Source organism: Salmo trutta, unplaced genomic scaffold, assembly GCF_901001165.1.
Source record: "Salmo trutta unplaced genomic scaffold, fSalTru1.1, whole genome shotgun sequence".
NCBI classification, from domain to species: domain Eukaryota; kingdom Metazoa; phylum Chordata; class Actinopteri; order Salmoniformes; family Salmonidae; genus Salmo; species Salmo trutta.
The window spans coordinates 1-25,000 of record NW_021822850.1 but is presented as its reverse complement, the minus strand read 5'-3'; the positions used below and the strand labels follow the sequence as shown (position 1 = coordinate 25,000).

Below are 25,000 nucleotides of genomic sequence, written 5' to 3'. Positions count from 1 at the left end.
TGATGGCTACAGTGTTTGTAATTTCTTCTACTTTTTTCAGTGACACAAAGTTCAAGCTGCTTATCTAATTGGTGAAAATGCAATGTCTGTTTATCAGACTCACTTTGACTATATATGTTGTACCAAGAGATTGTTTATCGTTTATGGCCATACCAGCCTGGGGGCGCTATTCCTGATTGGAGAAGTGACGACAGGTGCGAGTAATTGAGCTGTGAGCGAGTGTTTGCTTGAGAGTGTTTGCTCGAGAGCTATTTTTGTTTATTTTTTTGGATTTTGACATATAATTTTTTGTTTTTTCATTTGAATAGTTTTAAGTTTGGTTAGTTTTCCCCCCCTGCAGTTTTGCTGCTTGGGGGAGGTTTTTTTCGGTTTCATTTTTTGATTTACAATGACGGACAACATGGCAACGACAAACGGAATGGACAAGGACAATGAAAATGCGCAACGGAAAGATAATGAAAATAAAGGAGGAATGAAATATGGAAAAGAATACACGGTGGCAATTGAGTTGGTGGGAGAAGAAAAGGTGACGACGATGGAATTACTGAGAGCAATTAAGGAGACGTGTGGAGAGGTGGTGGGATGCCGAATGAAAGGAGACAAGAAGTATGAAATTACGATGAGAAACGGAAAAGGTAAAGAACGTCTAATGGACGGTTTAAGGATAAAGGACACCAGGATTCTGGCGAGAGATGTGAATGTCAATGAATTGGTGGTGTCTTTTATGAATCTCCCGGTATATATAGAAGATAAAGTTATACTGGACAAGCTGAGTAGCTGGGGAGTAACGGCCGTCTCGGAGATAAGGAGGAGAGTTTGGCCTGGAACGGAGGTGGTTGACGGGACACGTTTTTGTAAAGTTAAATTTACGGAAAAAATCCAATCATTGCCATATTCCACAAAAATTGAGACGCTGGAGGGAATTGAATACTTCAGGGTTATTCATGACAAACAGGTCAGAGTTTGTCGGTTGTGTATTCAACCAGGGCACATAGTCAAAGACTGCCCTGAATTCAAGTGCTTTAAGTGCGGTAATCAAGGCCATTACGCTAGAGAATGTATCGGAGAAAAGGAAAGGAATTTTTGTGGCAGATGCAGAAAGAGATTGACGGAGTGCAACTGTGGAGAGGTTATGACTGAAGAGGGGAGTCAAGTACTATTCGAGGAAGCAGTTGTACTGTCGGAAGAAGGAGAAGAAGATGGAGGAGAGGACGTGGTGGAGGGTGGAGAGACGGAGGAAGGAAGAAGGGAGAAGAAGGAAGACCAGAAGATGAACGAAATTGGGAGCAGCATGGATTCGGAAATAAGAAGATGGAGTTTTCAGGAGGAGGGGGGGAGTGGACTGGGGGGAAGCACGGGGGACTCACAGGTTTTGGGGGAAAGCACAGCACAAACAAGTACCTCGGGGGGTGAAGAAATTGAGAGGGGTTTAAATTTAATGACAATAACAGAGACGGGTATGAACACGGGGAGCACAACGAACATACCAGAAACGGCGATGAACACGGGGAGCACAACGAATATTCCAGAAACGGCGATGAACACGGGGAGCACGGCGACTGTATTGGAGGCGGCGATGAGCGCGGGGAGCAGGACGGATGAGGGTGTAAAGAAGACAAGTTGGCTGGATGAGATGGACTTGGAGGAGATATCGGACACGGATGATGGGGAAAAGTTTGAAAGAACGACAGGAGGATACAGGAAGAGGAAAGCAGCGGGAGGGGGGGAGAGAAAGGGTGGAAGAGGAAAGAAACTGGATAAAAGGTAGAGCATAATGAAATTATATTTTATAATTTTATTATTTATTAGTATGGTCAAAATAATGTCGATAAATGCAAATGGTGTGAGAACAATAGGAAAATTTAATAGAATAGTACAAATGAAGAATTCTGAAATTTTATGTATTCAAGAGACGCACTGGGATAATATGTGTGTTTTAGAAGTACAAAAAATATGGAGGGATTTTATTTATGTAAACAATGGCAGGGGGAATTCATGTGGGGTTGCAATTTTATTAAGGAAGGATGTAGTAGAAAATGTGAAGAAGATATATAATGATAATAATGGGAGGATTTTAATTTTAGATTTTGAGTATATGAGTAGGGTTTTTAGAATTATAAATATTTATGCGCCGAATAATGAAATAGAGAGAAGGAATTTATTTTTAGAATTAGGGAAATGGTGCAAGGGTAACTGTATTTTAGTTGGGGATTTTAATGTAAAAATGGATAGACTAGATATGACAAGGGGAGCTATTTTTAGAAGTGACGTATCTAGGGGGGTTTTAAGGAAGATGATGTTTGAAAATAATTTGATTGATATATGGAGGGACGAGAATCCGAACAAGAGAGAATTTTCTAGAAGGCAGGTGGTTTTAGGGGAATTGAAACAGACACGGATAGATCTGGTTTTAGTAAATGAAGGGTTAAGGAATTTTATGAAAGATATTAAATATATTTTTACAACTTTTAGTGATCATGCTGGGTTAACATTTTCGGTGGGGTTAGATAAGGAAAGGAAAGGGGGGGGAATATGGTGTATGAATGCAGGGTATTTAGGTGATGAGGAATACGGGAAACAACTTAAATCTTTGATAGAACATGAAATGGAGGATAAGCAAAAAGGGAATGATAAGTGTCAGTGGTGGGAAAATGTTAAGGAAAAAATAAAAGTTTTTAGTATTAGATATGCAAGGAAGAAGAGGAGTAGGATGACAAGAGAAGAACATTTTTTAAGAACAAAACTGAATGAAGAAATGAGGAAATGTGATATTGATCCTAACTATAATATTGAAAGGTTTTTAGATTTAAAAGTACAATTGAGCAAATGTGAAATAGATAAGTGTAAGGGTGCAATTATTAGAAGTAGGGCAAAATATGTTTTAGAAGGGGAGAAATGTACGTCATTTTTTCTTGGTTTAGAGAAAACTAAACAGATGAAATCATATTTTAATGAGATTGAGAATGTAAAGGGTGAAGTGGTAAATGATTATGTTGAGATATTAGAAACTGTACAGAATTTTTATAAGGATTTATTTAAGAAAGGGGAGGTGGATGAGGGGTGTGTAAAAGAGATTTTAAATAGTGTGGATGTGCAAATTGGTGTTGAGGATAAGCAAATGTGTGATAGGAAGATAACAGTGGATGAAGTGAAAGATGCAATTAAGGGTTTACAAATAAATAAAAGTCCTGGAGTAGATGGACTAATTGCAGAGTTTTATAAAATGTATGAAAGTCTTTTAGCACCGATTTTATTGGAAGTATATCAATATATGGAAGATAATAATAATGTTTCAGACTCCATGGTGACAGGGCTGATATCGATTTTATATAAAAATAAGGGGAGCAAATTGAAACTAGAAAATTATAGGCCAATTAGTTTATTAAACTCAGATTATAAGATTTTAGCTAAGATACTGGCAAATAGGATGAAGATGGTTTTAAATGATATTATAGCACCTACACAAAATTATAGTGTGCCAGGAAGAGATATAGCAGATACCATAAATACACTTAGAGATGTGATAAATAAAATGAATAGTGATAAGATAGGGGGAATTGTTTTAAGTATAGATTTTAATAAAGCTTTTGACAGGGTGGAACATGATTTTATGTTTAGGGTACTAGAAAAATATGGGTTTGGAAATAGAATAATAGGATGGATAAAATTATTATATAGAAAGGCTAAAAGTAGGGTTAAATGTAATGGGGTTTTAACAGATTCTTTTATTCTTGAGAGATCAGTGAGACAGGGGTGCCCTTTATCAGCTTTATTATTTGTTTTATCGGTAGAACCCTTAGCGGCATACCTTAAAAAAGATCATTTTATAAATTGTGTAGAGACTCCGCAAGGAGGTTTTAGTTTAATTCATCAATATGCAGACGATACCACAATAACAGTTAGAGATGAGGGAAGTGTTAAAAGGGTGATGGAATGTTTTAAAGTATATGAGAAAGCCTCAGGAGCAAAAGTGAATATGGAGAAGTCAGTAATAATGCATGTTGGGAAGATTAATGAGGGGACTTTTCCTTTTAAGGTGGTAAATGATTATTTTAAGGTGTTAGGTGTGTTTTTAGGGGTGAAGGAACAAGAAGCTAGGGATCTAACATGGAGTGGGGTTATAAACAAAGTTAGGAAGGTGGTAAATATGTGGAGGGGGAGGGCTTTGAAATTAAAAGGGAAAGTAATTGTTGTAAATTCTTTACTGATGTCAATTTTTATTCATGTCATGAATGTTTTAGATGTACCAGAATGGGTTTTATCTGAAATGAATAAGATTTTAGTAGATTTTTTATGGGATGGGAAAGGAGTGAAAATTTCTTTTAAAACTTTGATTGCAGGTTATGAGGAGGGGGGTTTGAAGTTGGTGGATTTAAATGTGAGGAAAAAAGCAATTAGAGTTAAAATGGTACGGAAATATTTATATGGTGAACTAGATTATGGATGGAAAAGATTTTTTAAGGAGTATTTGCAGGAGGTTGGGAGGATGGGGGACAATGCTTTATTGATGTGTATGAAAAAAGAAATGTTAGGTAATATACCATTGTTTTATAGAGAAGTGTTTGAGGCTTGGGGGGAGTTTTTACCAAATATTTATTATGAGTGTACCATTTTAGACAATATTTTAAATCAGCCAATTTTTTTAAATCCCAAGATACAATATAATAATAAGATGGTGTTTTGTAAATATTTTATGAGGGCTGGGATGAGACAGATTGGGGACATTTTATATGAGGTCATTCCGGGGTTTCTTCCTGTTCAAGCTATTTATGATAATGTTTGTGAAGTGGATGATGAAATCAGCAAAACTACTGTAGAAAATATGTATAAGAGAATTTTAGGGTGTATTCCTGAGGAATGGGTGCGTTTAATAAATACAGAGGTGGTTGAGAGAGCTAAGGGTTTACCGGTTTTATACTATGAAAGTAATGGGGAGAAACATGTTTTATCAGGTTTAAAAGTTAAAATGGTTTATAGAAAATGTATTTTAAAAGAGACAAAAGCTCCTGCTTCAGAAAAAGTGTGGTCTAGGGTGTTTACAAATATAGATGTAAAATCAATATGGAAGAATGTTAATGTAAAATATAATGCTATAGAATGTGAAGACAATGATTTTAAATTGAAACATAATAGGATTTTTACGAATATGGTTTTACATCAAATAAATAGAAATATCAAAAGAGAATGTGATATTTGTGGTACGGGGGTGGAAAATTTTATGCACTTTTTTGTTGAATGCAGTAGATTGGAAGAGTTTCATAAGTTTTTAAAGAGGATTTTAGTACAACATTGGGGAGAAGATATTGTTAATGGGGTTGAGTGGAGGAGGTTGTTTCTCTTTGGTTTAAATGGAAAAAGCAAAGTTTCTAATATTAATTTAATGAATTTTGTTCTTAGTCATGCTAGATACGCTGTAAGACAAAGAAGGAATCTAGGACATTATGAAGGTAAAATTGTGAATGTGGAGGTTTTATTTAGAAGTATTTTAGAGAAAGATATAGAAGTAGTATATAAATATAGTGGATGCAATTTTGAAAAGCTGTTTGTGTGGGGGAGTACTTTTATTGAAATTGATTTAAATGAAAGACTTGTTTTTAATTATTAATTGGTTTTAGTGAATGATTGTGTTTTTAATTGGTTTTATTTTATTTTCTTTTTTGAATTTGTAAAAGGATGAATTGTTCATCCTTTTTTATTATTGATTGAATATTGTAAATATTATGTATTTTTCATAATAAAAGATAAAAAAAAAAGGTACGCCCGATCTCGTTTGATCTCGGAAGCTAAGCAGGGTCGGGCCTGGTTAGTACTTGGATGGGAGACCGCCTGGGAATACCAGGTGCTGTAAGCTTTTTGTCCACGAGGGTGTGCTCTCACACTATTTCATCAGCAACACTGCATTGTAGTAAGCATTTAATGATGAATTGACTAAATGCAGCTTCCTGCCTTTTTAATAGGATCAAAGTTCCGTGTGTTGTCAGTTAGCATCTGCCTTGTATTTATAAGACAAATAATAATATTGTTGCTGAATGCAGCTTGTGTGTGCTTTGTGCTCCCTTACCCTGTTCAAATGATGAAAAGAAATAAAGTTTGTATTTTATCCAACTACCTGTGCTATAAAGTGATGGCTACAGTGTTTGTAATTTCTTCTACTTTTTCAGTGACACAAAGTTCAAGCTGCTTATCTAATTGGTGAAAATGCAATGTCTGTTTATCAGACTCACTTTGACTATATATGTTGTACCAAGAGATGGTTTTATCGTTTACGGCCATACCAGCCTGGGTACGCCCGATCTCGTCTGATCTCGGAAGCTAAGCAGGGTCGGGCCTGGTTAGTACTTGGATGGGAGACCGCCTGGGAATACCAGGTGCTGTAAGCTTTTTGTCCACGAGGGTGTGCTCTTACACTATTTCATCAGCAACACTGCCTTGTAGTAAGCATTTAATGATGAATTGACTAAATGCAGCTTCCTGCTGCAAAATGCAGTCTGTTTATCAGACTCACTTTGACTATATATGTTGTACCAAGAGATTGTTTATCGTTTACGGCCATACCAGCCTGGGTACGCCCGATCTCGTCTGATCTCGGAAGCTAAGCAGGGTCGGGCCTGGTTAGTACTTGGATGGGAGACCGCCTGGGAATACCAGGTGCTGTAAGCTTTTTGTCCACGAGGGTGTGCTCTTACACTATTTCATCAGCAACACTGCCTTGTAGTAAGCATTTAATGATGAATTGACTAAATGCAGCTTCCTGCTGCAAAATGCAGTCTGTTTATCAGACTCACTTTGACTATATATGTTGTACCAAGAGATTGTTTATCGTTTACGGCCATACCAGCCTGGGTACGCCCGATCTCGTCTGATCTCGGAAGCTAAGCAGGGTCGGGCCTGGTTAGTACTTGGATGGGAGACCGCCTGGGAATACCAGGTGCTGTAAGCTTTTTGTCCACGAGGGTGTGCTCTTACACTATTTCATCAGCAACACTGCCTTGTAGTAAGCATTTAATGATGAATTGACTAAATGCAGCTTCCTGCTGCAAAATGCAGTCTGTTTATCAGACTCACTTTGACTATATATGTTGTACCAAGAGATTGTTTATCGTTTACGGCCATACCAGCCTGGGTACGCCCGATCTCGTCTGATCTCGGAAGCTAAGCAGGGTCGGGCCTGGTTAGTACTTGGATGGGAGACCGCCTGGGAATACCAGGTGCTGTAAGCTTTTTGTCCACGAGGGTGTGCTCTTACACTATTTCATCAGCAACACTGCCTTGTAGTAAGCATTTAATGATGAATTGACTAAATGCAGCTTCCGTGCTGCAAAATGCAGTCTGTTTATCAGACTCACTTTGACTATATATGTTGTACCAAGAGATTGTTTATCGTTTATGGCCATACCAGCCTGGGTACGCCCGATCTCGTCTGATCTCGGAAGCTAAGCAGGGTCGGGCCTGGTTAGTACTTGGATGGGAGACCGCCTGGGAATACCAGGTGCTGTAAGCTTTTTGTCCACGAGGGTGTGCTCTCACACTATTTCATCAGCAACACTGCATTGTAGTAAGCATTTAATGATGAATTGACTAAATGCAGCTTCCTGCCTTTTTAATAGGATCAAAGTTCCGTGTGTTGTCAGTTAGCATCTGCCTTGTATTTATAAGACAAATAATAATATTGTTGCTGAATGCAGCTTGTGTGTGCTTTGTGCTCCCTTACCCTGTTCAAATGATGAAAAGAAATAAAGTTTGTATTTTATCCAACTACCTGTGCTATAAAGTGATGGCTACAGTGTTTGTAATTTCTTCTACTTTTTCAGTGACACAAAGTTCAAGCTGCTTATCTAATTGGTGAAAATGCAATGTCTGTTTATCAGACTCACTTTGACTATATATGTTGTACCAAGAGATTATTTTTTGTTTACGGCCATACCAGCCTGGGTACGCCTGATCTCGGAAGCTAAGCAGGGTCGGGCCTGGTTAGTACTTGGATGGGAGACCGCCTGGGAATACCAGGTGCTGTAAGCTTTTTGTCCACGAGGGTGTGCTCTTACACTATTTCATCAGCAACACTGCCTTGTAGTAAGCATTTAATGATGAATTGACTAAATGCAGCTTCCTGCTGCAAAATGCAGTCTGTTTATCAGACTCACTTTGACTATATATGTTGTACCAAGAGATTGTTTATTGTTTACGGCCATACCAGCCTGGGTACGCCCGATCTCGTCTGATCTCGGAAGCTAAGCAGGGTCGGGCCTGGTTAGTACTTGGATGGGAGACCGCCTGGGAATACCAGGTGCTGTAAGCTTTTTGTCCACGAGGGTGTGCTCTTACACTATTTCATCAGCAACACTGCCTTGTAGTAAGCATTTAATGATGAATTGACTAAATGCAGCTTCCTGCTGCAAAATGCAGTCTGTTTATCAGACTCACTTTGACTATATATGTTGTACCAAGAGATTGTTTATCGTTTACGGCCATACCAGCCTGGGTACGCCCGATCTCGTCTGATCTCGGAAGCTAAGCAGGGTCGGGCCTGGTTAGTACTTGGATGGGAGACCGCCTGGGAATACCAGGTGCTGTAAGCTTTTTGTCCACGAGGGTGTGCTCTTACACTATTTCATCAGCAACACTGCCTTGTAGTAAGCATTTAATGATGAATTGACTAAATGCAGCTTCCTGCTGCAAAATGCAGTCTGTTTATCAGACTCACTTTGACTATATATGTTGTACCAAGAGATTGTTTATCGTTTACGGCCATACCAGCCTGGGTACGCCCGATCTCGTCTGATCTCGGAAGCTAAGCAGGGTCGGGCCTGGTTAGTACTTGGATGGGAGACCGCCTGGGAATACCAGGTGCTGTAAGCTTTTTGTCCACGAGGGTGTGCTCTTACACTATTTCATCAGCAACACTGCCTTGTAGTAAGCATTTAATGATGAATTGACTAAATGCAGCTTCCTGCTGCAAAATGCAGTCTGTTTATCAGACTCACTTTGACTATATATGTTGTACCAAGAGATTGTTTATCGTTTACGGCCATACCAGCCTGGGTACGCCCGATCTCGTCTGATCTCGGAAGCTAAGCAGGGTCGGGCCTGGTTAGTACTTGGATGGGAGACCGCCTGGGAATACCAGGTGCTGTAAGCTTTTTGTCCACGAGGGTGTGCTCTTACACTATTTCATCAGCAACACTGCCTTGTAGTAAGCATTTAATGATGAATTGACTAAATGCAGCTTCCTGCTGCAAAATGCAGTCTGTTTATCAGACTCACTTTGACTATATATGTTGTACCAAGAGATTGTTTATCGTTTACGGCCATACCAGCCTGGGTACGCCCGATCTCGTCTGATCTCGGAAGCTAAGCAGGGTCGGGCCTGGTTAGTACTTGGATGGGAGACCGCCTGGGAATACCAGGTGCTGTAAGCTTTTTGTCCACGAGGGTGTGCTCTTACACTATTTCATCAGCAACACTGCCTTGTAGTAAGCATTTAATGATGAATTGACTAAATGCAGCTTCCTGCTGCAAAATGCAGTCTGTTTATCAGACTCACTTTGACTATATATGTTGTACCAAGAGATTGTTTATCGTTTACGGCCATACCAGCCTGGGTACGCCCGATCTCGTCTGATCTCGGAAGCTAAGCAGGGTCGGGCCTGGTTAGTACTTGGATGGGAGACCGCCTGGGAATACCAGGTGCTGTAAGCTTTTTGTCCACGAGGGTGTGCTCTTACACTATTTCATCAGCAACACTGCCTTGTAGTAAGCATTTAATGATGAATTGACTAAATGCAGCTTCCTGCTGCAAAATGCAGTCTGTTTATCAGACTCACTTTGACTATATATGTTGTACCAAGAGATTGTTTATCGTTTACGGCCATACCAGCCTGGGTACGCCCGATCTCGTCTGATCTCGGAAGCTAAGCAGGGTCGGGCCTGGTTAGTACTTGGATGGGAGACCGCCTGGGAATACCAGGTGCTGTAAGCTTTTTGTCCACGAGGGTGTGCTCTTACACTATTTCATCAGCAACACTGCCTTGTAGTAAGCATTTAATGATGAATTGACTAAATGCAGCTTCCTGCTGCAAAATGCAGTCTGTTTATCAGACTCACTTTGACTATATATGTTGTACCAAGAGATTGTTTATCGTTTACGGCCATACCAGCCTGGGTACGCCCGATCTCGTCTGATCTCGGAAGCTAAGCAGGGTCGGGCCTGGTTAGTACTTGGATGGGAGACCGCCTGGGAATACCAGGTGCTGTAAGCTTTTTGTCCACGAGGGTGTGCTCTTACACTATTTCATCAGCAACACTGCCTTGTAGTAAGCATTTAATGATGAATTGACTAAATGCAGCTTCCTGCTGCAAAATGCAGTCTGTTTATCAGACTCACTTTGACTATATATGTTGTACCAAGAGATTGTTTATCGTTTACGGCCATACCAGCCTGGGTACGCCCGATCTCGTCTGATCTCGGAAGCTAAGCAGGGTCGGGCCTGGTTAGTACTTGGATGGGAGACCGCCTGGGAATACCAGGTGCTGTAAGCTTTTTGTCCACGAGGGTGTGCTCTTACACTATTTCATCAGCAACACTGCCTTGTAGTAAGCATTTAATGATGAATTGACTAAATGCAGCTTCCTGCTGCAAAATGCAGTCTGTTTATCAGACTCACTTTGACTATATATGTTGTACCAAGAGATTGTTTATCGTTTACGGCCATACCAGCCTGGGTACGCCCGATCTCGTCTGATCTCGGAAGCTAAGCAGGGTCGGGCCTGGTTAGTACTTGGATGGGAGACCGCCTGGGAATACCAGGTGCTGTAAGCTTTTTGTCCACGAGGGTGTGCTCTTACACTATTTCATCAGCAACACTGCCTTGTAGTAAGCATTTAATGATGAATTGACTAAATGCAGCTTCCTGCTGCAAAATGCAGTCTGTTTATCAGACTCACTTTGACTATATATGTTGTACCAAGAGAATGTTTATCGTTTACGGCCATACCAGCCTGGGTACGCCCGATCTCGTCTGATCTCGGAAGCTAAGCAGGGTCGGGCCTGGTTAGTACTTGGATGGGAGACCGCCTGGGAATACCAGGTGCTGTAAGCTTTTTGTCCACGAGGGTGTGCTCTTACACTATTTCATCAGCAACACTGCCTTGTAGTAAGCATTTAATGATGAATTGACTAAATGCAGCTTCCTGCTGCAAAATGCAGTCTGTTTATCAGACTCACTTTGACTATATATGTTGTACCAAGAGATTGTTTATCGTTTACGGCCATACCAGCCTGGGTACGCCCGATCTCGTCTGATCTCGGAAGCTAAGCAGGGTCGGGCCTGGTTAGTACTTGGATGGGAGACCGCCTGGGAATACCAGGTGCTGTAAGCTTTTTGTCCACGAGGGTGTGCTCTTACACTATTTCATCAGCAACACTGCCTTGTAGTAAGCATTTAATGATGAATTGACTAAATGCAGCTTCCTGCTGCAAAATGCAGTCTGTTTATCAGACTCACTTTGACTATATATGTTGTACCAAGAGATTGTTTATCGTTTACGGCCATACCAGCCTGGGTACGCCCGATCTCGTCTGATCTCGGAAGCTAAGCAGGGTCGGGCCTGGTTAGTACTTGGATGGGAGACCGCCTGGGAATACCAGGTGCTGTAAGCTTTTTGTCCACGAGGGTGTGCTCTTACACTATTTCATCAGCAACACTGCCTTGTAGTAAGCATTTAATGATGAATTGACTAAATGCAGCTTCCTGCTGCAAAATGCAGTCTGTTTATCAGACTCACTTTGACTATATATGTTGTACCAAGAGATTGTTTATCGTTTACGGCCATACCAGCCTGGGTACGCCCGATCTCGTCTGATCTCGGAAGCTAAGCAGGGTCGGGCCTGGTTAGTACTTGGATGGGAGACCGCCTGGGAATACCAGGTGCTGTAAGCTTTTTGTCCACGAGGGTGTGCTCTTACACTATTTCATCAGCAACACTGCCTTGTAGTAAGCATTTAATGATGAATTGACTAAATGCAGCTTCCTGCTGCAAAATGCAGTCTGTTTATCAGACTCACTTTGACTATATATGTTGTACCAAGAGATTGTTTATCGTTTACGGCCATACCAGCCTGGGTACGCCCGATCTCGTCTGATCTCGGAAGCTAAGCAGGGTCGGGCCTGGTTAGTACTTGGATGGGAGACCGCCTGGGAATACCAGGTGCTGTAAGCTTTTTGTCCACGAGGGTGTGCTCTTACACTATTTCATCAGCAACACTGCCTTGTAGTAAGCATTTAATGATGAATTGACTAAATGCAGCTTCCTGCTGCAAAATGCAGTCTGTTTATCAGACTCACTTTGACTATATATGTTGTACCAAGAGATTGTTTATCGTTTACGGCCATACCAGCCTGGGTACGCCCGATCTCGTCTGATCTCGGAAGCTAAGCAGGGTCGGGCCTGGTTAGTACTTGGATGGGAGACCGCCTGGGAATACCAGGTGCTGTAAGCTTTTTGTCCACGAGGGTGTGCTCTTACACTATTTCATCAGCAACACTGCCTTGTAGTAAGCATTTAATGATGAATTGACTAAATGCAGCTTCCTGCTGCAAAATGCAGTCTGTTTATCAGACTCACTTTGACTATATATGTTGTACCAAGAGATTGTTTATCGTTTACGGCCATACCAGCCTGGGTACGCCCGATCTCGTCTGATCTCGGAAGCTAAGCAGGGTCGGGCCTGGTTAGTACTTGGATGGGAGACCGCCTGGGAATACCAGGTGCTGTAAGCTTTTTGTCCACGAGGGTGTGCTCTTACACTATTTCATCAGCAACACTGCCTTGTAGTAAGCATTTAATGATGAATTGACTAAATGCAGCTTCCTGCTGCAAAATGCAGTCTGTTTATCAGACTCACTTTGACTATATATGTTGTACCAAGAGATTGTTTATCGTTTACGGCCATACCAGCCTGGGTACGCCCGATCTCGTCTGATCTCGGAAGCTAAGCAGGGTCGGGCCTGGTTAGTACTTGGATGGGAGACCGCCTGGGAATACCAGGTGCTGTAAGCTTTTTGTCCACGAGGGTGTGCTCTTACACTATTTCATCAGCAACACTGCCTTGTAGTAAGCATTTAATGATGAATTGACTAAATGCAGCTTCCTGCTGCAAAATGCAGTCTGTTTATCAGACTCACTTTGACTATATATGTTGTACCAAGAGATTGTTTATCGTTTACGGCCATACCAGCCTGGGTACGCCCGATCTCGTCTGATCTCGGAAGCTAAGCAGGGTCGGGCCTGGTTAGTACTTGGATGGGAGACCGCCTGGGAATACCAGGTGCTGTAAGCTTTTTGTCCACGAGGGTGTGCTCTTACACTATTTCATCAGCAACACTGCCTTGTAGTAAGCATTTAATGATGAATTGACTAAATGCAGCTTCCTGCTGCAAAATGCAGTCTGTTTATCAGACTCACTTTGACTATATATGTTGTACCAAGAGATTGTTTATCGTTTACGGCCATACCAGCCTGGGTACGCCCGATCTCGTCTGATCTCGGAAGCTAAGCAGGGTCGGGCCTGGTTAGTACTTGGATGGGAGACCGCCTGGGAATACCAGGTGCTGTAAGCTTTTTGTCCACGAGGGTGTGCTCTTACACTATTTCATCAGCAACACTGCCTTGTAGTAAGCATTTAATGATGAATTGACTAAATGCAGCTTCCTGCTGCAAAATGCAGTCTGTTTATCAGACTCACTTTGACTATATATGTTGTACCAAGAGATTGTTTATCGTTTACGGCCATACCAGCCTGGGTACGCCCGATCTCGTCTGATCTCGGAAGCTAAGCAGGGTCGGGCCTGGTTAGTACTTGGATGGGAGACCGCCTGGGAATACCAGGTGCTGTAAGCTTTTTGTCCACGAGGGTGTGCTCTTACACTATTTCATCAGCAACACTGCCTTGTAGTAAGCATTTAATGATGAATTGACTAAATGCAGCTTCCTGCTGCAAAATGCAGTCTGTTTATCAGACTCACTTTGACTATATATGCTGTACTAAGAGATTGTTTATCGTTTACGGCCATACCAGCCTGGGTACGCCCGATCTCGTCTGATCTCGGAAGCTAAGCAGGGTCGGGCCTGGTTAGTACTTGGATGGGAGACCGCCTGGGAATACCAGGTGCTGTAAGCTTTTTGTCCACGAGGGTGTGCTCTTACACTATTTCATCAGCAACACTGCCTTGTAGTAAGCATTTAATGATGAATTGACTAAATGCAGCTTCCTGCTGCAAAATGCAGTCTGTTTATCAGACTCACTTTGACTATATATGTTGTACCAAGAGATTGTTTATCGTTTACGGCCATACCAGCCTGGGTACGCCCGATCTCGTCTGATCTCGGAAGCTAAGCAGGGTCGGGCCTGGTTAGTACTTGGATGGGAGACCGCCTGGGAATACCAGGTGCTGTAAGCTTTTTGTCCACGAGGGTGTGCTCTTACACTATTTCATCAGCAACACTGCATTGTAGTAAGCATTTAATGATGAATTGACTAAATGCAGCTTCCTGCCTTTTTAATAGGATCAAAGTTCCGTGTGTTGTCAGTTAGCATCTGCCTTGTATTTATAAGACAAATAATAATATTGTTGCTGAATGCAGCTTGTGTGTGCTTTGTGCTCCCTTACCCTGTTCAAATGATGAAAAGAAATAAAGTTTGTATTTTATCCAACTACCTGTGCTATAAAGTGATGGCTACAGTGTTTGTAATTTCTTCTACTTTTTCAGTGACACAAAGTTCAAGCTGCTTATCTAATTGGTGAAAATGCAATGTCTGTTTATCAGACTCACTTTGACTATATATGTTGTACCAAGAGATTGTTTTTCGTTTACGGCCATACCAGCCTGGGTACGCCCGATCTCGTCTGATCTCGGAAGCTAAGCAGGGTCGGGCCTGGTTAGTACTTGGATGGGAGACCGCCTGGGAATACCAGGTGCTGTAAGCTTTTTGTCCACGAGGGTGTGCTCTTACACTATTTCATCAGCAACACTGCCTTGTAGTAAGCATTTAATGATGAATTGACTAAATGCAGCTTCCTGCTGCAAAATGCAGTCTGTTTATCAGACTCACTTTGACTATATATGTTGTACCAAGAGATTGTTTATCGTTTACGGCCATACCAGCCTGGGTACGCCCGATCTCGTCTGATCTCGGAAGCTAAGCAGGGTCGGGCCTGGTTAGTACTTGGATGGGAGACCGCCTGGGAATACCAGGTGCTGTAAGCTTTTTGTCCACGAGGGTGTGCTCTTACACTATTTCATCAGCAACACTGCCTTGTAGTAAGCATTTAATGATGAATTGACTAAATGCAGCTTCCTGCTGCAAAATGCAGTCTGTTTATCAGACTCACTTTGACTATATATGTTGTACCAAGAGATTGTTTATCGTTTACGGCCATACCAGCCTGGGTACGCCCGATCTCGTCTGATCTCGGAAGCTAAGCAGGGTCGGGCCTGGTTAGTACTTGGATGGGAGACCGCCTGGGAATACCAGGTGCTGTAAGCTTTTTGTCCACGAGGGTGTGCTCTTACACTATTTCATCAGCAACACTGCCTTGTAGTAAGCATTTAATGATGAATTGACTAAATGCAGCTTCCTGCTGCAAAATGCAGTCTGTTTATCAGACTCACTTTGACTATATATGTTGTACCAAGAGATTGTTTATCGTTTACGGCCATACCAGCCTGGGTACGCCCGATCTCGTCTGATCTCGGAAGCTAAGCAGGGTCGGGCCTGGTTAGTACTTGGATGGGAGACCGCCTGGGAATACCAGGTGCTGTAAGCTTTTTGTCCACGAGGGTGTGCTCTTACACTATTTCATCAGCAACACTGCCTTGTAGTAAGCATTTAATGATGAATTGACTAAATGCAGCTTCCTGCTGCAAAATGCAGTCTGTTTATCAGACTCACTTTGACTATATATGTTGTACCAAGAGATTGTTTATCGTTTACGGCCATACCAGCCTGGGTACGCCCGATCTCGTCTGATCTCGGAAGCTAAGCAGGGTCGGGCCTGGTTAGTACTTGGATGGGAGACCGCCTGGGAATACCAGGTGCTGTAAGCTTTTTGTCCACGAGGGTGTGCTCTTACACTATTTCATCAGCAACACTGCCTTGTAGTAAGCATTTAATGATGAATTGACTAAATGCAGCTTCCTGCCTTTTTAATAGGATCAAAGTTCCGTGTGTTGTCAGTTAGCATCTGCCTTGTATTTATAAGACAAATAATAATATTGTTGCTGAATGCAGCTTGTGTGTGCTTTGTGCTCCCTTACCCTGTTCAAATGATGAAAAGAAATAAAGTTTGTATTTTATCCAACTACCTGTGCTATAAAGTGATGGCTACAGTGTTTGTAATTTCTTCTACTTTTTCAGTGACACAAAGTTCAAGCTGCTTATCTAATTGGTGAAAATGCAATGGCTGTTTATCAGACTCACTTTGACTATATATGTTGTACCAAGAGATTGTTTATCGTTTACGGCCATACCAGCCTGGGTACGCCCGATCTCGTCTGATCTCGGAAGCTAAGCAGGGTCGGGCCTGGTTAGTACTTGGATGGGAGACCGCCTGGGAATACCAGGTGCTGTAAGCTTTTTGTCCACGAGGGTGTGCTCTTACACTATTTCATCAGCAACACTGCCTTGTAGTAAGCATTTAATGATGAATTGACTAAATGCAGCTTCCTGCTGCAAAATGCAGTCTGTTTATCAGACTCACTTTGACTATATATGTTGTACCAAGAGATTGTTTATCGTTTACGGCCATACCAGCCTGGGTACGCCCGATCTCGTCTGATCTCGGAAGCTAAGCAGGGTCGGGCCTGGTTAGTACTTGGATGGGAGACCGCCTGGGAATACCAGGTGCTGTAAGCTTTTTGTCCACGATGGTGTGCTCTTACACTATTTCATCAGCAACACTGCCTTGTAGTAAGCATTTAATGATGAATTGACTAAATGCAGCTTCCTGCTGCAAAATGCAGTCTGTTTATCAGACTCACTTTGACTATATATGTTGTACCAAGAGATTGTTTATCGTTTACGGCCATACCAGCCTGGGTACGCCCGATCTCGTCTGATCTCGGAAGCTAAGCAGGGTCGGGCCTGGTTAGTACTTGGATGGGAGACCGCCTGGGAATACCAGGTGCTGTAAGCTTTTTGTCCACGAGGGTGTGCTCTTACACTATTTCATCAGCAACACTGCCTTGTAGTAAGCATTTAATGATGAATTGACTAAATGCAGCTTCCTGCTGCAAAATGCAGTCTGTTTATCAGACTCACTTTGACTATATATGTTGTACCAAGAGATTGTTTATCGTTTACGGCCATACCAGCCTGGGTACGCCCGATCTCGTCTGATCTCGGAAGCTAAGCAGGGTCGGGCCTGGTTAGTACTTGGATGGGAGACCGCCTGGGAATACCAGGTGCTGTAAGCTTTTTGTCCACGAGGGTGTGCTCTTACACTATTTCATCAGCAACACTGCCTTGTAGTAAGCATTTAATGATGAATTGACTAAATGCAGCTTCCTGCTGCAAAATGCAGTCTGTTTATCAGACTCACTTTGACTATATATGTTGTACCAAGAGATTGTTTATCGTTTACGGCCATACCAGCCTGGGTACGCCCGATCTCGTCTGATCTCGGAAGCTAAGCAGGGTCGGGCCTGGTTAGTACTTGGATGGGAGACCGCCTGGGAATACCAGGTGCTGTAAGCTTTTTGTCCACGAGGGTGTGCTCTTACACTATTTCATCAGCAACACTGCCTTGTAGTAAGCATTTAATGATGAATTGACTAAATGCAGCTTCCTGCTGCAAAATGCAGTCTGTTTATCAGACTCACTTTGACTATATATGTTGTACCAAGAGATTGTTTATCGTTTACGGCCATACCAGCCTGGGTACGCCCGATCTCGTCTGATCTCGGAAGCTAAGCAGGGTCGGGCCTGGTTAGTACTTGGATGGGAGACCGCCTGGGAATACCAGGTGCTGTAAGCTTTTTGTCCACGAGGGTGTGCTCTTACACTATTTCATCAGCAACACTGCCTTGTAGTAAGCATTTAATGATGAATTGACTAAATGCAGCTTCCTGCTGCAAAATGCAGTCTGTTTATCAGACTCACTTTGACTATATATGTTGTACCAAGAGATTGTTTATCGTTTACGGCCATACCAGCCTGGGTACGCCCGATCTCGTCTGATCTCGGAAGCTAAGCAGGGTCGGGCCTGGTTAGTACTTGGATGGGAGACCGCCTGGGAATACCAGGTGCTGTAAGCTTTTTGACCACGAGGGTGTGCTCTTACACTATTTCATCAGCAACACTGCCTTGTAGTAAGCATTTAATGATGAATTGACTAAATGCAGCTTCCTGCTGCAAAATGCAGTCTGTTTATCAGACTCACTTTGACTATATATGTTGTACCAAGAGATTGTTTATCGTTTACGGCCATACCAGCCTGGGTACGCCCGATCTCGTCTGATCTCGGAAGCTAAGCAGGGTCGGGCCTGGTTAGTACTTGGATGGGAGACCGCCTGGGAATACCAGGTGCTGTAAGCTTTTTGTCCACGAGGGTGTGCTCTTACACTATTTCATCAGCAACACTGCCTTGTAGTAAGCATTTAATGATGAATTGACTAAATGCAGCTTCCTGCTGCAAAATGCAGTCTGTTTATCAGACTCACTTTGACTATATATGTTGTACCAAGAGATTGTTTATCGTTTACGGCCATACCAGCCTGGGTACGCCAGATCTCGTCTGATCTCGGAAGCTAAGCAGGGTCGGGCCTGGTTAGTACTTGGATGGGAGACCGCCTGGGAATACCAGGTGCTGTAAGCTTTTTGTCCACGAGGGTGTGCTCTTACACTATTTCATCAGCAACACTGCCTTGTAGTAAGCATTTAATGATGAATTGACTAAATGCAGCTTCCTGCTGCAAAATGCAGTCTGTTTATCAGACTCACTTTGACTATATATGTTGTACCAAGAGATTGTTTATCGTTTACGGCCATACCAGCCTGGGTACGCCCGATCTCGTCTGATCTCGGAAGCTAAGCAGGGTCGGGCCTGGTTAGTACTTGGATGGGAGACCGCCTGGGAATACCAGGTGCTGTAAGCTTTTTGTCCACGAGGGTGTGCTCTTACACTATTTCATCAGCAACACTGCCTTGTAGTAAGCATTTAATGATGAATTGACTAAATGCAGCTTCCTGCTGCAAAATGCAGTCTGTTTATCAGACTCACTTTGACTATATATGTTGTACCAAGAGATTGTTTATCGTTTACGGCCATACCAGCCTGGGTACGCCCGATCTCGTCTGATCTCGGAAGCTAAGCAGGGTCGGGCCTGGTTAGTACTTGGATGGGAGACCGCCTGGGAATACCAGGTGCTGTAAGCTTTTTGTCCACGAGGGTGTGCTCTTACACTATTTCATCAGCAACACTGCCTTGTAGTAAGCATTTAAAGATGAATTGACTAAATGCAGCTTCCTGCTGCAAAATGCAGTCTGTTTATCAGACTCACTTTGACTATATATGTTGTACCAAGAGATTGTTTATCGTTTACGGCCATACCAGCCTGGGTACGCCCGATCTCGTCTGATCTCGGAAGCTAAGCAGGGTCGGGCCTGGTTAGTACTTGGATGGGAGACCGCCTGGGAATACCAGGTGCTGTAAGCTTTTTGTCCACGAGGGTGTGCTCTTACACTATTTCATCAGCAACACTGCCTTGTAGTAAGCATTTAATGATGAATTGACTAAATGCAGCTTCCTGCTGCAAAATGCAGTCTGTTTATCAGACTCACTTTGACTATATATGTTGTACCAAGAGATTGTTTATCGTTTACGGCCATACCAGCCTGGGTACGCCCGATCTCGTCTGATCTCGGAAGCTAAGCAGGGTCGGGCCTGGTTAGTACTTGGATGGGAGACCGCCTGGGAATACCAGGTGCTGTAAGCTTTTTGTCCACGAGGGTGTGCTCTTACACTATTTCATCAGCAACACTGCCTTGTAGTAAGCATTTAATGATGAATTGACTAAATGCAGCTTCCTGCTGCAAAATGCAGTCTGTTTATCAGACTCACTTTGACTATATATGTTGTACCAAGAGATTGTTTATCGTTTACGGCCATACCAGCCTGGGTACGCCCGATCTCGTCTGATCTCGGAAGCTAAGCAGGGTCGGGCCTGGTTAGTACTTGGATGGGAGACCGCCTGGGAATACCAGGTGCTGTAAGCTTTTTGTCCACGAGGGTGTGCTCTTACACTATTTCATCAGCAACACTGCCTTGTAGTAAGCATTTAATGATGAATTGACTAAATGCAGCTTCCTGCTGCAAAATGCAGTCTGTTTATCAGACTCACTTTGACTATATATGTTGTACCAAGAGATTGTTTATCGTTTACGGCCATACCAGCCTGGGTACGCCCGATCTCGTCTGATCTCGGAAGCTAAGCAGGGTCGGGCCTGGTTAGTACTTGGATGGGAGACCGCCTGGGAATACCAGGTGCTGTAAGCTTTTTGTCCACGAGGGTGTGCTCTTACACTATTTCATCAGCAACACTGCATTGTAGTAAGCATTTAATGATGAATTGACTAAATGCAGCTTCCTGCCTTTTTAATAGGATCAAAGTTCCGTGTGTTGTCAGTTAGCATCTGCCTTGTATTTATAAGACAAATAATAATATTGTTGCTGAATGCAGCTTGTGTGTGCTTTGTGCTCCCTTACCCTGTTCAAATGATGAAAAGAAATAAAGTTTGTATTTTATCCAACTACCTGTGCTATAAAGTGATGGCTACAGTGTTTGTAATTTCTTCTACTTTTTCAGTGACACAAAGTTCAAGCTGCTTATCTAATTGGTGAAAATGCAATGTCTGTTTATCAGACTCACTTTGACTATATATGTTGTACCAAGAGATTGTTTATCGTTTACGGCCATACCAGCCTGGGTACGCCCGATCTCGTCTGATCTCGGAAGCTAAGCAGGGTCGGGCCTGGTTAGTACTTGGATGGGAGACCGCCTGGGAATACCAGGTGCTGTAAGCTTTTTGTCCACGAGGGTGTGCTCTTACACTATTTCATCAGCAACACTGCCTTGTAGTAAGCATTTAATGATGAATTGACTAAATGCAGCTTCCTGCTGCAAAATGCAGTCTGTTTATCAGACTCACTTTGACTATATATGTTGTACCAAGAGATTGTTTATCGTTTACGGCCATACCAGCCTGGGTACGCCCGATCTCGTCTGATCTCGGAAGCTAAGCAGGGTCGGGCCTGGTTAGTACTTGGATGGGAGACCGCCTGGGAATACCAGGTGCTGTAAGCTTTTTGTCCACGAGGGTGTGCTCTTACACTATTTCATCAGCAACACTGCCTTGTAGTAAGCATTTAATGATGAATTGACTAAATGCAGCTTCCTGCTGCAAAATGCAGTCTGTTTATCAGACTCACTTTGACTATATATGTTGTACCAAGAGATTGTTTATCGTTTACGGCCATACCAGCCTGGGTACGCCCGATCTCGTCTGATCTCGGAAGCTAAGCAGGGTCGGGCCTGGTTAGTACTTGGATGGGAGACCGCCTGGGAATACCAGGTGCTGTAAGCTTTTTGTCCACGAGGGTGTGCTCTTACACTATTTCATCAGCAACACTGCCTTGTAGTAAGCATTTAATGATGAATTGACTAAATGCAGCTTCCTGCTGCAAAATGCAGTCTGTTTATCAGACTCACTTTGACTATATATGTTGTACCAAGAGATTGTTTATCGTTTACGGCCATACCAGCCTGGGTACGCCCGATCTCGTCTGATCTCGGAAGCTAAGCAGGGTCGGGCCTGGTTAGTACTTGGATGGGAGACCGCCTGGGAATACCAGGTGCTGTAAGCTTTTTGTCCACGAGGGTGTGCTCTTACACTATTTCATCAGCAACACTGCCTTGTAGTAAGCATTTAATGATGAATTGACTAAATGCAGCTTCCTGCTGCAAAATGCAGTCTGTTTATCAGACTCACTTTGACTATATATGTTGTACCAAGAGATTGTTTATCGTTTACGGCCATACCAGCCTGGGTACGCCCGATCTCGTCTGATCTCGGAAGCTAAGCAGGGTCGGGCCTGGTTAGTACTTGGATGGGAGACCGCCTGGGAATACCAGGTGCTGTAAGCTTTTTGTCCACGAGGGTGTGCTCTTACACTATTTCATCAGCAACACTGCCTTGTAGTAAGCATTTAATGATGAATTGACTAAATGCAGCTTCCTGCTGCAAAATGCAGTCTGTTTATCAGACTCACTTTGACTATATATGTTGTACCAAGAGATTGTTTATCGTTTACGGCCATACCAGCCTGGGTACGCCCGATCTCGTCTGATCTCGGAAGCTAAGCAGGGTCGGGCCTGGTTAGTACTTGGATGGGAGACCGCCTGGGAATACCAGGTGCTGTAAGCTTTTTGTCCACGAGGGTGTGCTCTTACACTATTTCATCAGCAACACTGCATTGTAGTAAGCATTTAATGATGAATTGACTAAATGCAGCTTCCTGCCTTTTTAATAGGATCAAAGTTCCGTGTGTTGTCAGTTAGCATCTGCCTTGTATTTATAAGACAAATAATAACATTGTTGCTGAATGCAGCTTGTGTGTGCTTTGTGCTCCCTTACCCTGTTCAAATGATGAAAAGAAATAAAGTTTGTATTTTATCCAACTACCTGTGCTATAAAGTGACGGCTACAGTGTTTGTAATTTCTTCTACTTTTTCAGTGACACAAAGTTCAAGCTGCTTATCTAATTGGTGAAAATGCAATGTCTGTTTATCAGACTCACTTTGACTATATATGTTGTACCAAGAGATTGTTTTTTTGTTTACGGCCATACCAGCCTGGGTACGCCCGATCTCGTCTGATCTCGGAAGCTAAGCAGGGTCGGGCCTGGTTAGTACTTGGATGGGAGACCGCCTGGGAATACCAGGTGCTGTAAGCTTTTTGTCCACGAGGGTGTGCTCTTACACTATTTCATCAGCAACACTGCATTGTAGTAAGCATTTAATGATGAATTGACTAAATGCAGCTTCCTGCCTTTTTAATAGGATCAAAGTTCCGTGTGTTGTCAGTTAGCATCTGCCTTGTATTTATAAGACAAATAATAATATTGTTGCTGAATGCAGCTTGTGTGTGCTTTGTGCTCCCTTACCCTGTTCAAATGATGAAAAGAAATAAAGTTTGTATTTTATCCAACTACCTGTGCTATAAAGTGATGGCTACAGTGTTTGTAATTTCTTCTACTTTTTCAGTGACACAAAGTTCAAGCTGCTTATCTAATTGGTGAAAATGCAATGTCTGTTTATCAGACTCACTTTGACTATATATGTTGTACCAAGAGATTGTTTATCGTTTACGGCCATACCAGCCTGGGTACGCCCGATCTCGTCTGATCTCGGAAGCTAAGCAGGGTCGGGCCTGGTTAGTACTTGGATGGGAGACCGCCTGGGAATACCAGGTGCTGTAAGCTTTTTGTCCACGAGGGTGTGCTCTTACACTATTTCATCAGCAACACTGCCTTGTAGTAAGCATTTAATGATGAATTGACTAAATGCAGCTTCCTGCTGCAAAATGCAGTCTGTTTATCAGACTCACTTTGACTATATATGTTGTACCAAGAGATTGTTTATCGTTTACGGCCATACCAGCCTGGGTACGCCCGATCTCGTCTGATCTCGGAAGCTAAGCAGGGTCGGGCCTGGTTAGTACTTGGATGGGAGACCGCCTGGGAATACCAGGTGCTGTAAGCTTTTTGTCCACGAGGGTGTGCTCTTACACTATTTCATCAGCAACACTGCCTTGTAGTAAGCATTTAATGATGAATTGACTAAATGCAGCTTCCTGCTGCAAAATGCAGTCTGTTTATCAGACTCACTTTGACTATATATGTTGTACCAAGAGATTGTTTATCGTTTACGGCCATACCAGCCTGGGTACGCCCGATCTCGTCTGATCTCGGAAGCTAAGCAGGGTCGGGCCTGGTTAGTACTTGGATGGGAGACCGCCTGGGAATACCAGGTGCTGTAAGCTTTTTGTCCACGAGGGTGTGCTCTTACACTATTTCATCAGCAACACTGCCTTGTAGTAAGCATTTAATGATGAATTGACTAAATGCAGCTTCCTGCTGCAAAATGCAGTCTGTTTATCAGACTCACTTTGACTATATATGTTGTACCAAGAGATTGTTTATCGTTTACGGCCATACCAGCCTGGGTACGCCCGATCTCGTCTGATCTCGGAAGCTAAGCAGGGTCGGGCCTGGTTAGTACTTGGATGGGAGACCGCCTGGGAATACCAGGTGCTGTAAGCTTTTTGTCCACGAGGGTGTGCTCTTACACTATTTCATCAGCAACACTGCCTTGTAGTAAGCATTTAATGATGAATTGACTAAATGCAGCTTCCTGCTGCAAAATGCAGTCTGTTTATCAGACTCACTTTGACTATATATGTTGTACCAAGAGATTGTTTATCGTTTACGGCCATACCAGCCTGGGTACGCCCGATCTCGTCTGATCTCGGAAGCTAAGCAGGGTCGGGCCTGGTTAGTACTTGGATGGGAGGCTGCCTGGGAATACCAGGTGCTGTAAGCTTTTTGTCCACGAGGGTGTGCTCTTACACTATTTCATCAGCAACACTGCCTTGTAGTAAGCATTAATGATGAATTGACTAAATGCAGCTTCCTGCTGCAAAATGCAGTCTGTTTATCAGACTCACTTTGACTATATATGTTGTACCAAGAGATTGTTTATCGTTTACGGCCATACCAGCCTGGGTACGCCCGATCTCGTCTGATCTCGGAAGCTAAGCAGGGTCGGGCCTGGTTAGTACTTGGATGGGAGACCGCCTGGGAATACCAGGTGCTGTAAGCTTTTTGTCCACGAGGGTGTGCTCTTACACTATTTCATCAGCAACACTGCCTTGTAGTAAGCA

At 43.0% G+C, this 25,000-nt stretch overlaps 61 non-coding genes and 1 pseudogene across 61 annotated transcripts; all 62 read left to right on the top strand.

The window, feature by feature from the left end:
- The first annotated feature begins 6,261 nt into the window (after positions 1-6,261).
- LOC115185550 (5S ribosomal RNA) lies at positions 6,262-6,380 on the top strand. Its single transcript, XR_003875189.1, has one exon. It is a non-coding gene; the product is annotated as a 5S ribosomal RNA (ribosomal RNA).
- Positions 6,381-6,541: 161 nt separating this feature from the next.
- On the top strand, positions 6,542-6,660 carry LOC115185549 (5S ribosomal RNA). The gene has a single exon (XR_003875188.1). It is a non-coding gene; the product is annotated as a 5S ribosomal RNA (ribosomal RNA).
- A 161-nt stretch (positions 6,661-6,821) lies between these two features.
- LOC115185548 (5S ribosomal RNA) lies at positions 6,822-6,940 on the top strand. Its single transcript, XR_003875187.1, has one exon. It is a non-coding gene; the product is annotated as a 5S ribosomal RNA (ribosomal RNA).
- A 161-nt stretch (positions 6,941-7,101) lies between these two features.
- Positions 7,102-7,220, top strand: LOC115185547 (5S ribosomal RNA). Its single transcript, XR_003875186.1, has one exon. It is a non-coding gene; the product is annotated as a 5S ribosomal RNA (ribosomal RNA).
- Positions 7,221-7,382: 162 nt separating this feature from the next.
- Positions 7,383-7,501, top strand: LOC115185642 (5S ribosomal RNA). Its single transcript, XR_003875279.1, has one exon. It is a non-coding gene; the product is annotated as a 5S ribosomal RNA (ribosomal RNA).
- Positions 7,502-7,910: 409 nt separating this feature from the next.
- On the top strand, positions 7,911-8,019 carry LOC115185754 (uncharacterized; annotated as a pseudogene).
- Positions 8,020-8,180: 161 nt separating this feature from the next.
- On the top strand, positions 8,181-8,299 carry LOC115185546 (5S ribosomal RNA). The gene has a single exon (XR_003875185.1). It is a non-coding gene; the product is annotated as a 5S ribosomal RNA (ribosomal RNA).
- A 161-nt stretch (positions 8,300-8,460) lies between these two features.
- On the top strand, positions 8,461-8,579 carry LOC115185545 (5S ribosomal RNA). The gene has a single exon (XR_003875184.1). It is a non-coding gene; the product is annotated as a 5S ribosomal RNA (ribosomal RNA).
- A 161-nt stretch (positions 8,580-8,740) lies between these two features.
- On the top strand, positions 8,741-8,859 carry LOC115185544 (5S ribosomal RNA). Its single transcript, XR_003875183.1, has one exon. It is a non-coding gene; the product is annotated as a 5S ribosomal RNA (ribosomal RNA).
- A 161-nt stretch (positions 8,860-9,020) lies between these two features.
- LOC115185543 (5S ribosomal RNA) lies at positions 9,021-9,139 on the top strand. Its single transcript, XR_003875182.1, has one exon. It is a non-coding gene; the product is annotated as a 5S ribosomal RNA (ribosomal RNA).
- A 161-nt stretch (positions 9,140-9,300) lies between these two features.
- Positions 9,301-9,419, top strand: LOC115185542 (5S ribosomal RNA). The gene has a single exon (XR_003875181.1). It is a non-coding gene; the product is annotated as a 5S ribosomal RNA (ribosomal RNA).
- A 161-nt stretch (positions 9,420-9,580) lies between these two features.
- Positions 9,581-9,699, top strand: LOC115185541 (5S ribosomal RNA). Its single transcript, XR_003875180.1, has one exon. It is a non-coding gene; the product is annotated as a 5S ribosomal RNA (ribosomal RNA).
- Positions 9,700-9,860: 161 nt separating this feature from the next.
- Positions 9,861-9,979, top strand: LOC115185539 (5S ribosomal RNA). The gene has a single exon (XR_003875178.1). It is a non-coding gene; the product is annotated as a 5S ribosomal RNA (ribosomal RNA).
- Positions 9,980-10,140: 161 nt separating this feature from the next.
- Positions 10,141-10,259, top strand: LOC115185538 (5S ribosomal RNA). The gene has a single exon (XR_003875177.1). It is a non-coding gene; the product is annotated as a 5S ribosomal RNA (ribosomal RNA).
- Positions 10,260-10,420: 161 nt separating this feature from the next.
- LOC115185537 (5S ribosomal RNA) lies at positions 10,421-10,539 on the top strand. Its single transcript, XR_003875176.1, has one exon. It is a non-coding gene; the product is annotated as a 5S ribosomal RNA (ribosomal RNA).
- A 161-nt stretch (positions 10,540-10,700) lies between these two features.
- LOC115185536 (5S ribosomal RNA) lies at positions 10,701-10,819 on the top strand. The gene has a single exon (XR_003875175.1). It is a non-coding gene; the product is annotated as a 5S ribosomal RNA (ribosomal RNA).
- Positions 10,820-10,980: 161 nt separating this feature from the next.
- On the top strand, positions 10,981-11,099 carry LOC115185535 (5S ribosomal RNA). The gene has a single exon (XR_003875174.1). It is a non-coding gene; the product is annotated as a 5S ribosomal RNA (ribosomal RNA).
- Positions 11,100-11,260: 161 nt separating this feature from the next.
- Positions 11,261-11,379, top strand: LOC115185795 (5S ribosomal RNA). Its single transcript, XR_003875400.1, has one exon. It is a non-coding gene; the product is annotated as a 5S ribosomal RNA (ribosomal RNA).
- A 161-nt stretch (positions 11,380-11,540) lies between these two features.
- Positions 11,541-11,659, top strand: LOC115185794 (5S ribosomal RNA). The gene has a single exon (XR_003875399.1). It is a non-coding gene; the product is annotated as a 5S ribosomal RNA (ribosomal RNA).
- A 161-nt stretch (positions 11,660-11,820) lies between these two features.
- Positions 11,821-11,939, top strand: LOC115185793 (5S ribosomal RNA). Its single transcript, XR_003875398.1, has one exon. It is a non-coding gene; the product is annotated as a 5S ribosomal RNA (ribosomal RNA).
- Positions 11,940-12,100: 161 nt separating this feature from the next.
- Positions 12,101-12,219, top strand: LOC115185792 (5S ribosomal RNA). The gene has a single exon (XR_003875397.1). It is a non-coding gene; the product is annotated as a 5S ribosomal RNA (ribosomal RNA).
- A 161-nt stretch (positions 12,220-12,380) lies between these two features.
- Positions 12,381-12,499, top strand: LOC115185791 (5S ribosomal RNA). The gene has a single exon (XR_003875396.1). It is a non-coding gene; the product is annotated as a 5S ribosomal RNA (ribosomal RNA).
- A 161-nt stretch (positions 12,500-12,660) lies between these two features.
- LOC115185789 (5S ribosomal RNA) lies at positions 12,661-12,779 on the top strand. Its single transcript, XR_003875394.1, has one exon. It is a non-coding gene; the product is annotated as a 5S ribosomal RNA (ribosomal RNA).
- A 161-nt stretch (positions 12,780-12,940) lies between these two features.
- On the top strand, positions 12,941-13,059 carry LOC115185788 (5S ribosomal RNA). Its single transcript, XR_003875393.1, has one exon. It is a non-coding gene; the product is annotated as a 5S ribosomal RNA (ribosomal RNA).
- A 161-nt stretch (positions 13,060-13,220) lies between these two features.
- Positions 13,221-13,339, top strand: LOC115185787 (5S ribosomal RNA). The gene has a single exon (XR_003875392.1). It is a non-coding gene; the product is annotated as a 5S ribosomal RNA (ribosomal RNA).
- Positions 13,340-13,500: 161 nt separating this feature from the next.
- LOC115185786 (5S ribosomal RNA) lies at positions 13,501-13,619 on the top strand. Its single transcript, XR_003875391.1, has one exon. It is a non-coding gene; the product is annotated as a 5S ribosomal RNA (ribosomal RNA).
- Positions 13,620-13,780: 161 nt separating this feature from the next.
- LOC115185785 (5S ribosomal RNA) lies at positions 13,781-13,899 on the top strand. Its single transcript, XR_003875390.1, has one exon. It is a non-coding gene; the product is annotated as a 5S ribosomal RNA (ribosomal RNA).
- Positions 13,900-14,060: 161 nt separating this feature from the next.
- LOC115185784 (5S ribosomal RNA) lies at positions 14,061-14,179 on the top strand. The gene has a single exon (XR_003875389.1). It is a non-coding gene; the product is annotated as a 5S ribosomal RNA (ribosomal RNA).
- A 161-nt stretch (positions 14,180-14,340) lies between these two features.
- LOC115185783 (5S ribosomal RNA) lies at positions 14,341-14,459 on the top strand. Its single transcript, XR_003875388.1, has one exon. It is a non-coding gene; the product is annotated as a 5S ribosomal RNA (ribosomal RNA).
- Positions 14,460-14,868: 409 nt separating this feature from the next.
- LOC115185782 (5S ribosomal RNA) lies at positions 14,869-14,987 on the top strand. Its single transcript, XR_003875387.1, has one exon. It is a non-coding gene; the product is annotated as a 5S ribosomal RNA (ribosomal RNA).
- A 161-nt stretch (positions 14,988-15,148) lies between these two features.
- On the top strand, positions 15,149-15,267 carry LOC115185781 (5S ribosomal RNA). The gene has a single exon (XR_003875386.1). It is a non-coding gene; the product is annotated as a 5S ribosomal RNA (ribosomal RNA).
- A 161-nt stretch (positions 15,268-15,428) lies between these two features.
- On the top strand, positions 15,429-15,547 carry LOC115185780 (5S ribosomal RNA). Its single transcript, XR_003875385.1, has one exon. It is a non-coding gene; the product is annotated as a 5S ribosomal RNA (ribosomal RNA).
- Positions 15,548-15,708: 161 nt separating this feature from the next.
- LOC115185778 (5S ribosomal RNA) lies at positions 15,709-15,827 on the top strand. Its single transcript, XR_003875383.1, has one exon. It is a non-coding gene; the product is annotated as a 5S ribosomal RNA (ribosomal RNA).
- Positions 15,828-15,988: 161 nt separating this feature from the next.
- LOC115185777 (5S ribosomal RNA) lies at positions 15,989-16,107 on the top strand. The gene has a single exon (XR_003875382.1). It is a non-coding gene; the product is annotated as a 5S ribosomal RNA (ribosomal RNA).
- A 409-nt stretch (positions 16,108-16,516) lies between these two features.
- LOC115185776 (5S ribosomal RNA) lies at positions 16,517-16,635 on the top strand. Its single transcript, XR_003875381.1, has one exon. It is a non-coding gene; the product is annotated as a 5S ribosomal RNA (ribosomal RNA).
- A 161-nt stretch (positions 16,636-16,796) lies between these two features.
- Positions 16,797-16,915, top strand: LOC115185775 (5S ribosomal RNA). The gene has a single exon (XR_003875380.1). It is a non-coding gene; the product is annotated as a 5S ribosomal RNA (ribosomal RNA).
- Positions 16,916-17,076: 161 nt separating this feature from the next.
- LOC115185774 (5S ribosomal RNA) lies at positions 17,077-17,195 on the top strand. Its single transcript, XR_003875379.1, has one exon. It is a non-coding gene; the product is annotated as a 5S ribosomal RNA (ribosomal RNA).
- Positions 17,196-17,356: 161 nt separating this feature from the next.
- LOC115185773 (5S ribosomal RNA) lies at positions 17,357-17,475 on the top strand. The gene has a single exon (XR_003875378.1). It is a non-coding gene; the product is annotated as a 5S ribosomal RNA (ribosomal RNA).
- Positions 17,476-17,636: 161 nt separating this feature from the next.
- LOC115185771 (5S ribosomal RNA) lies at positions 17,637-17,755 on the top strand. The gene has a single exon (XR_003875377.1). It is a non-coding gene; the product is annotated as a 5S ribosomal RNA (ribosomal RNA).
- Positions 17,756-17,916: 161 nt separating this feature from the next.
- LOC115185770 (5S ribosomal RNA) lies at positions 17,917-18,035 on the top strand. The gene has a single exon (XR_003875376.1). It is a non-coding gene; the product is annotated as a 5S ribosomal RNA (ribosomal RNA).
- Positions 18,036-18,196: 161 nt separating this feature from the next.
- On the top strand, positions 18,197-18,315 carry LOC115185769 (5S ribosomal RNA). The gene has a single exon (XR_003875375.1). It is a non-coding gene; the product is annotated as a 5S ribosomal RNA (ribosomal RNA).
- Positions 18,316-18,476: 161 nt separating this feature from the next.
- On the top strand, positions 18,477-18,595 carry LOC115185768 (5S ribosomal RNA). The gene has a single exon (XR_003875374.1). It is a non-coding gene; the product is annotated as a 5S ribosomal RNA (ribosomal RNA).
- A 161-nt stretch (positions 18,596-18,756) lies between these two features.
- Positions 18,757-18,875, top strand: LOC115185689 (5S ribosomal RNA). The gene has a single exon (XR_003875323.1). It is a non-coding gene; the product is annotated as a 5S ribosomal RNA (ribosomal RNA).
- A 161-nt stretch (positions 18,876-19,036) lies between these two features.
- On the top strand, positions 19,037-19,155 carry LOC115185761 (5S ribosomal RNA). Its single transcript, XR_003875372.1, has one exon. It is a non-coding gene; the product is annotated as a 5S ribosomal RNA (ribosomal RNA).
- Positions 19,156-19,316: 161 nt separating this feature from the next.
- On the top strand, positions 19,317-19,435 carry LOC115185749 (5S ribosomal RNA). Its single transcript, XR_003875371.1, has one exon. It is a non-coding gene; the product is annotated as a 5S ribosomal RNA (ribosomal RNA).
- Positions 19,436-19,596: 161 nt separating this feature from the next.
- On the top strand, positions 19,597-19,715 carry LOC115185737 (5S ribosomal RNA). Its single transcript, XR_003875369.1, has one exon. It is a non-coding gene; the product is annotated as a 5S ribosomal RNA (ribosomal RNA).
- Positions 19,716-19,876: 161 nt separating this feature from the next.
- On the top strand, positions 19,877-19,995 carry LOC115185726 (5S ribosomal RNA). Its single transcript, XR_003875358.1, has one exon. It is a non-coding gene; the product is annotated as a 5S ribosomal RNA (ribosomal RNA).
- A 161-nt stretch (positions 19,996-20,156) lies between these two features.
- Positions 20,157-20,275, top strand: LOC115185715 (5S ribosomal RNA). Its single transcript, XR_003875347.1, has one exon. It is a non-coding gene; the product is annotated as a 5S ribosomal RNA (ribosomal RNA).
- Positions 20,276-20,436: 161 nt separating this feature from the next.
- LOC115185703 (5S ribosomal RNA) lies at positions 20,437-20,555 on the top strand. Its single transcript, XR_003875336.1, has one exon. It is a non-coding gene; the product is annotated as a 5S ribosomal RNA (ribosomal RNA).
- Positions 20,556-20,964: 409 nt separating this feature from the next.
- Positions 20,965-21,083, top strand: LOC115185691 (5S ribosomal RNA). Its single transcript, XR_003875325.1, has one exon. It is a non-coding gene; the product is annotated as a 5S ribosomal RNA (ribosomal RNA).
- A 161-nt stretch (positions 21,084-21,244) lies between these two features.
- Positions 21,245-21,363, top strand: LOC115185679 (5S ribosomal RNA). Its single transcript, XR_003875314.1, has one exon. It is a non-coding gene; the product is annotated as a 5S ribosomal RNA (ribosomal RNA).
- Positions 21,364-21,524: 161 nt separating this feature from the next.
- LOC115185668 (5S ribosomal RNA) lies at positions 21,525-21,643 on the top strand. Its single transcript, XR_003875303.1, has one exon. It is a non-coding gene; the product is annotated as a 5S ribosomal RNA (ribosomal RNA).
- A 161-nt stretch (positions 21,644-21,804) lies between these two features.
- Positions 21,805-21,923, top strand: LOC115185656 (5S ribosomal RNA). Its single transcript, XR_003875292.1, has one exon. It is a non-coding gene; the product is annotated as a 5S ribosomal RNA (ribosomal RNA).
- Positions 21,924-22,084: 161 nt separating this feature from the next.
- On the top strand, positions 22,085-22,203 carry LOC115185643 (5S ribosomal RNA). Its single transcript, XR_003875280.1, has one exon. It is a non-coding gene; the product is annotated as a 5S ribosomal RNA (ribosomal RNA).
- Positions 22,204-22,364: 161 nt separating this feature from the next.
- On the top strand, positions 22,365-22,483 carry LOC115185632 (5S ribosomal RNA). The gene has a single exon (XR_003875269.1). It is a non-coding gene; the product is annotated as a 5S ribosomal RNA (ribosomal RNA).
- Positions 22,484-22,893: 410 nt separating this feature from the next.
- On the top strand, positions 22,894-23,012 carry LOC115185620 (5S ribosomal RNA). Its single transcript, XR_003875258.1, has one exon. It is a non-coding gene; the product is annotated as a 5S ribosomal RNA (ribosomal RNA).
- Positions 23,013-23,421: 409 nt separating this feature from the next.
- LOC115185609 (5S ribosomal RNA) lies at positions 23,422-23,540 on the top strand. Its single transcript, XR_003875247.1, has one exon. It is a non-coding gene; the product is annotated as a 5S ribosomal RNA (ribosomal RNA).
- Positions 23,541-23,701: 161 nt separating this feature from the next.
- Positions 23,702-23,820, top strand: LOC115185598 (5S ribosomal RNA). The gene has a single exon (XR_003875236.1). It is a non-coding gene; the product is annotated as a 5S ribosomal RNA (ribosomal RNA).
- A 161-nt stretch (positions 23,821-23,981) lies between these two features.
- On the top strand, positions 23,982-24,100 carry LOC115185587 (5S ribosomal RNA). The gene has a single exon (XR_003875225.1). It is a non-coding gene; the product is annotated as a 5S ribosomal RNA (ribosomal RNA).
- Positions 24,101-24,261: 161 nt separating this feature from the next.
- On the top strand, positions 24,262-24,380 carry LOC115185575 (5S ribosomal RNA). The gene has a single exon (XR_003875214.1). It is a non-coding gene; the product is annotated as a 5S ribosomal RNA (ribosomal RNA).
- Positions 24,381-24,541: 161 nt separating this feature from the next.
- LOC115185705 (5S ribosomal RNA) lies at positions 24,542-24,660 on the top strand. The gene has a single exon (XR_003875338.1). It is a non-coding gene; the product is annotated as a 5S ribosomal RNA (ribosomal RNA).
- Positions 24,661-24,820: 160 nt separating this feature from the next.
- Positions 24,821-24,939, top strand: LOC115185563 (5S ribosomal RNA). The gene has a single exon (XR_003875202.1). It is a non-coding gene; the product is annotated as a 5S ribosomal RNA (ribosomal RNA).
- The last annotated feature ends 61 nt before the right edge of the window (positions 24,940-25,000 follow it).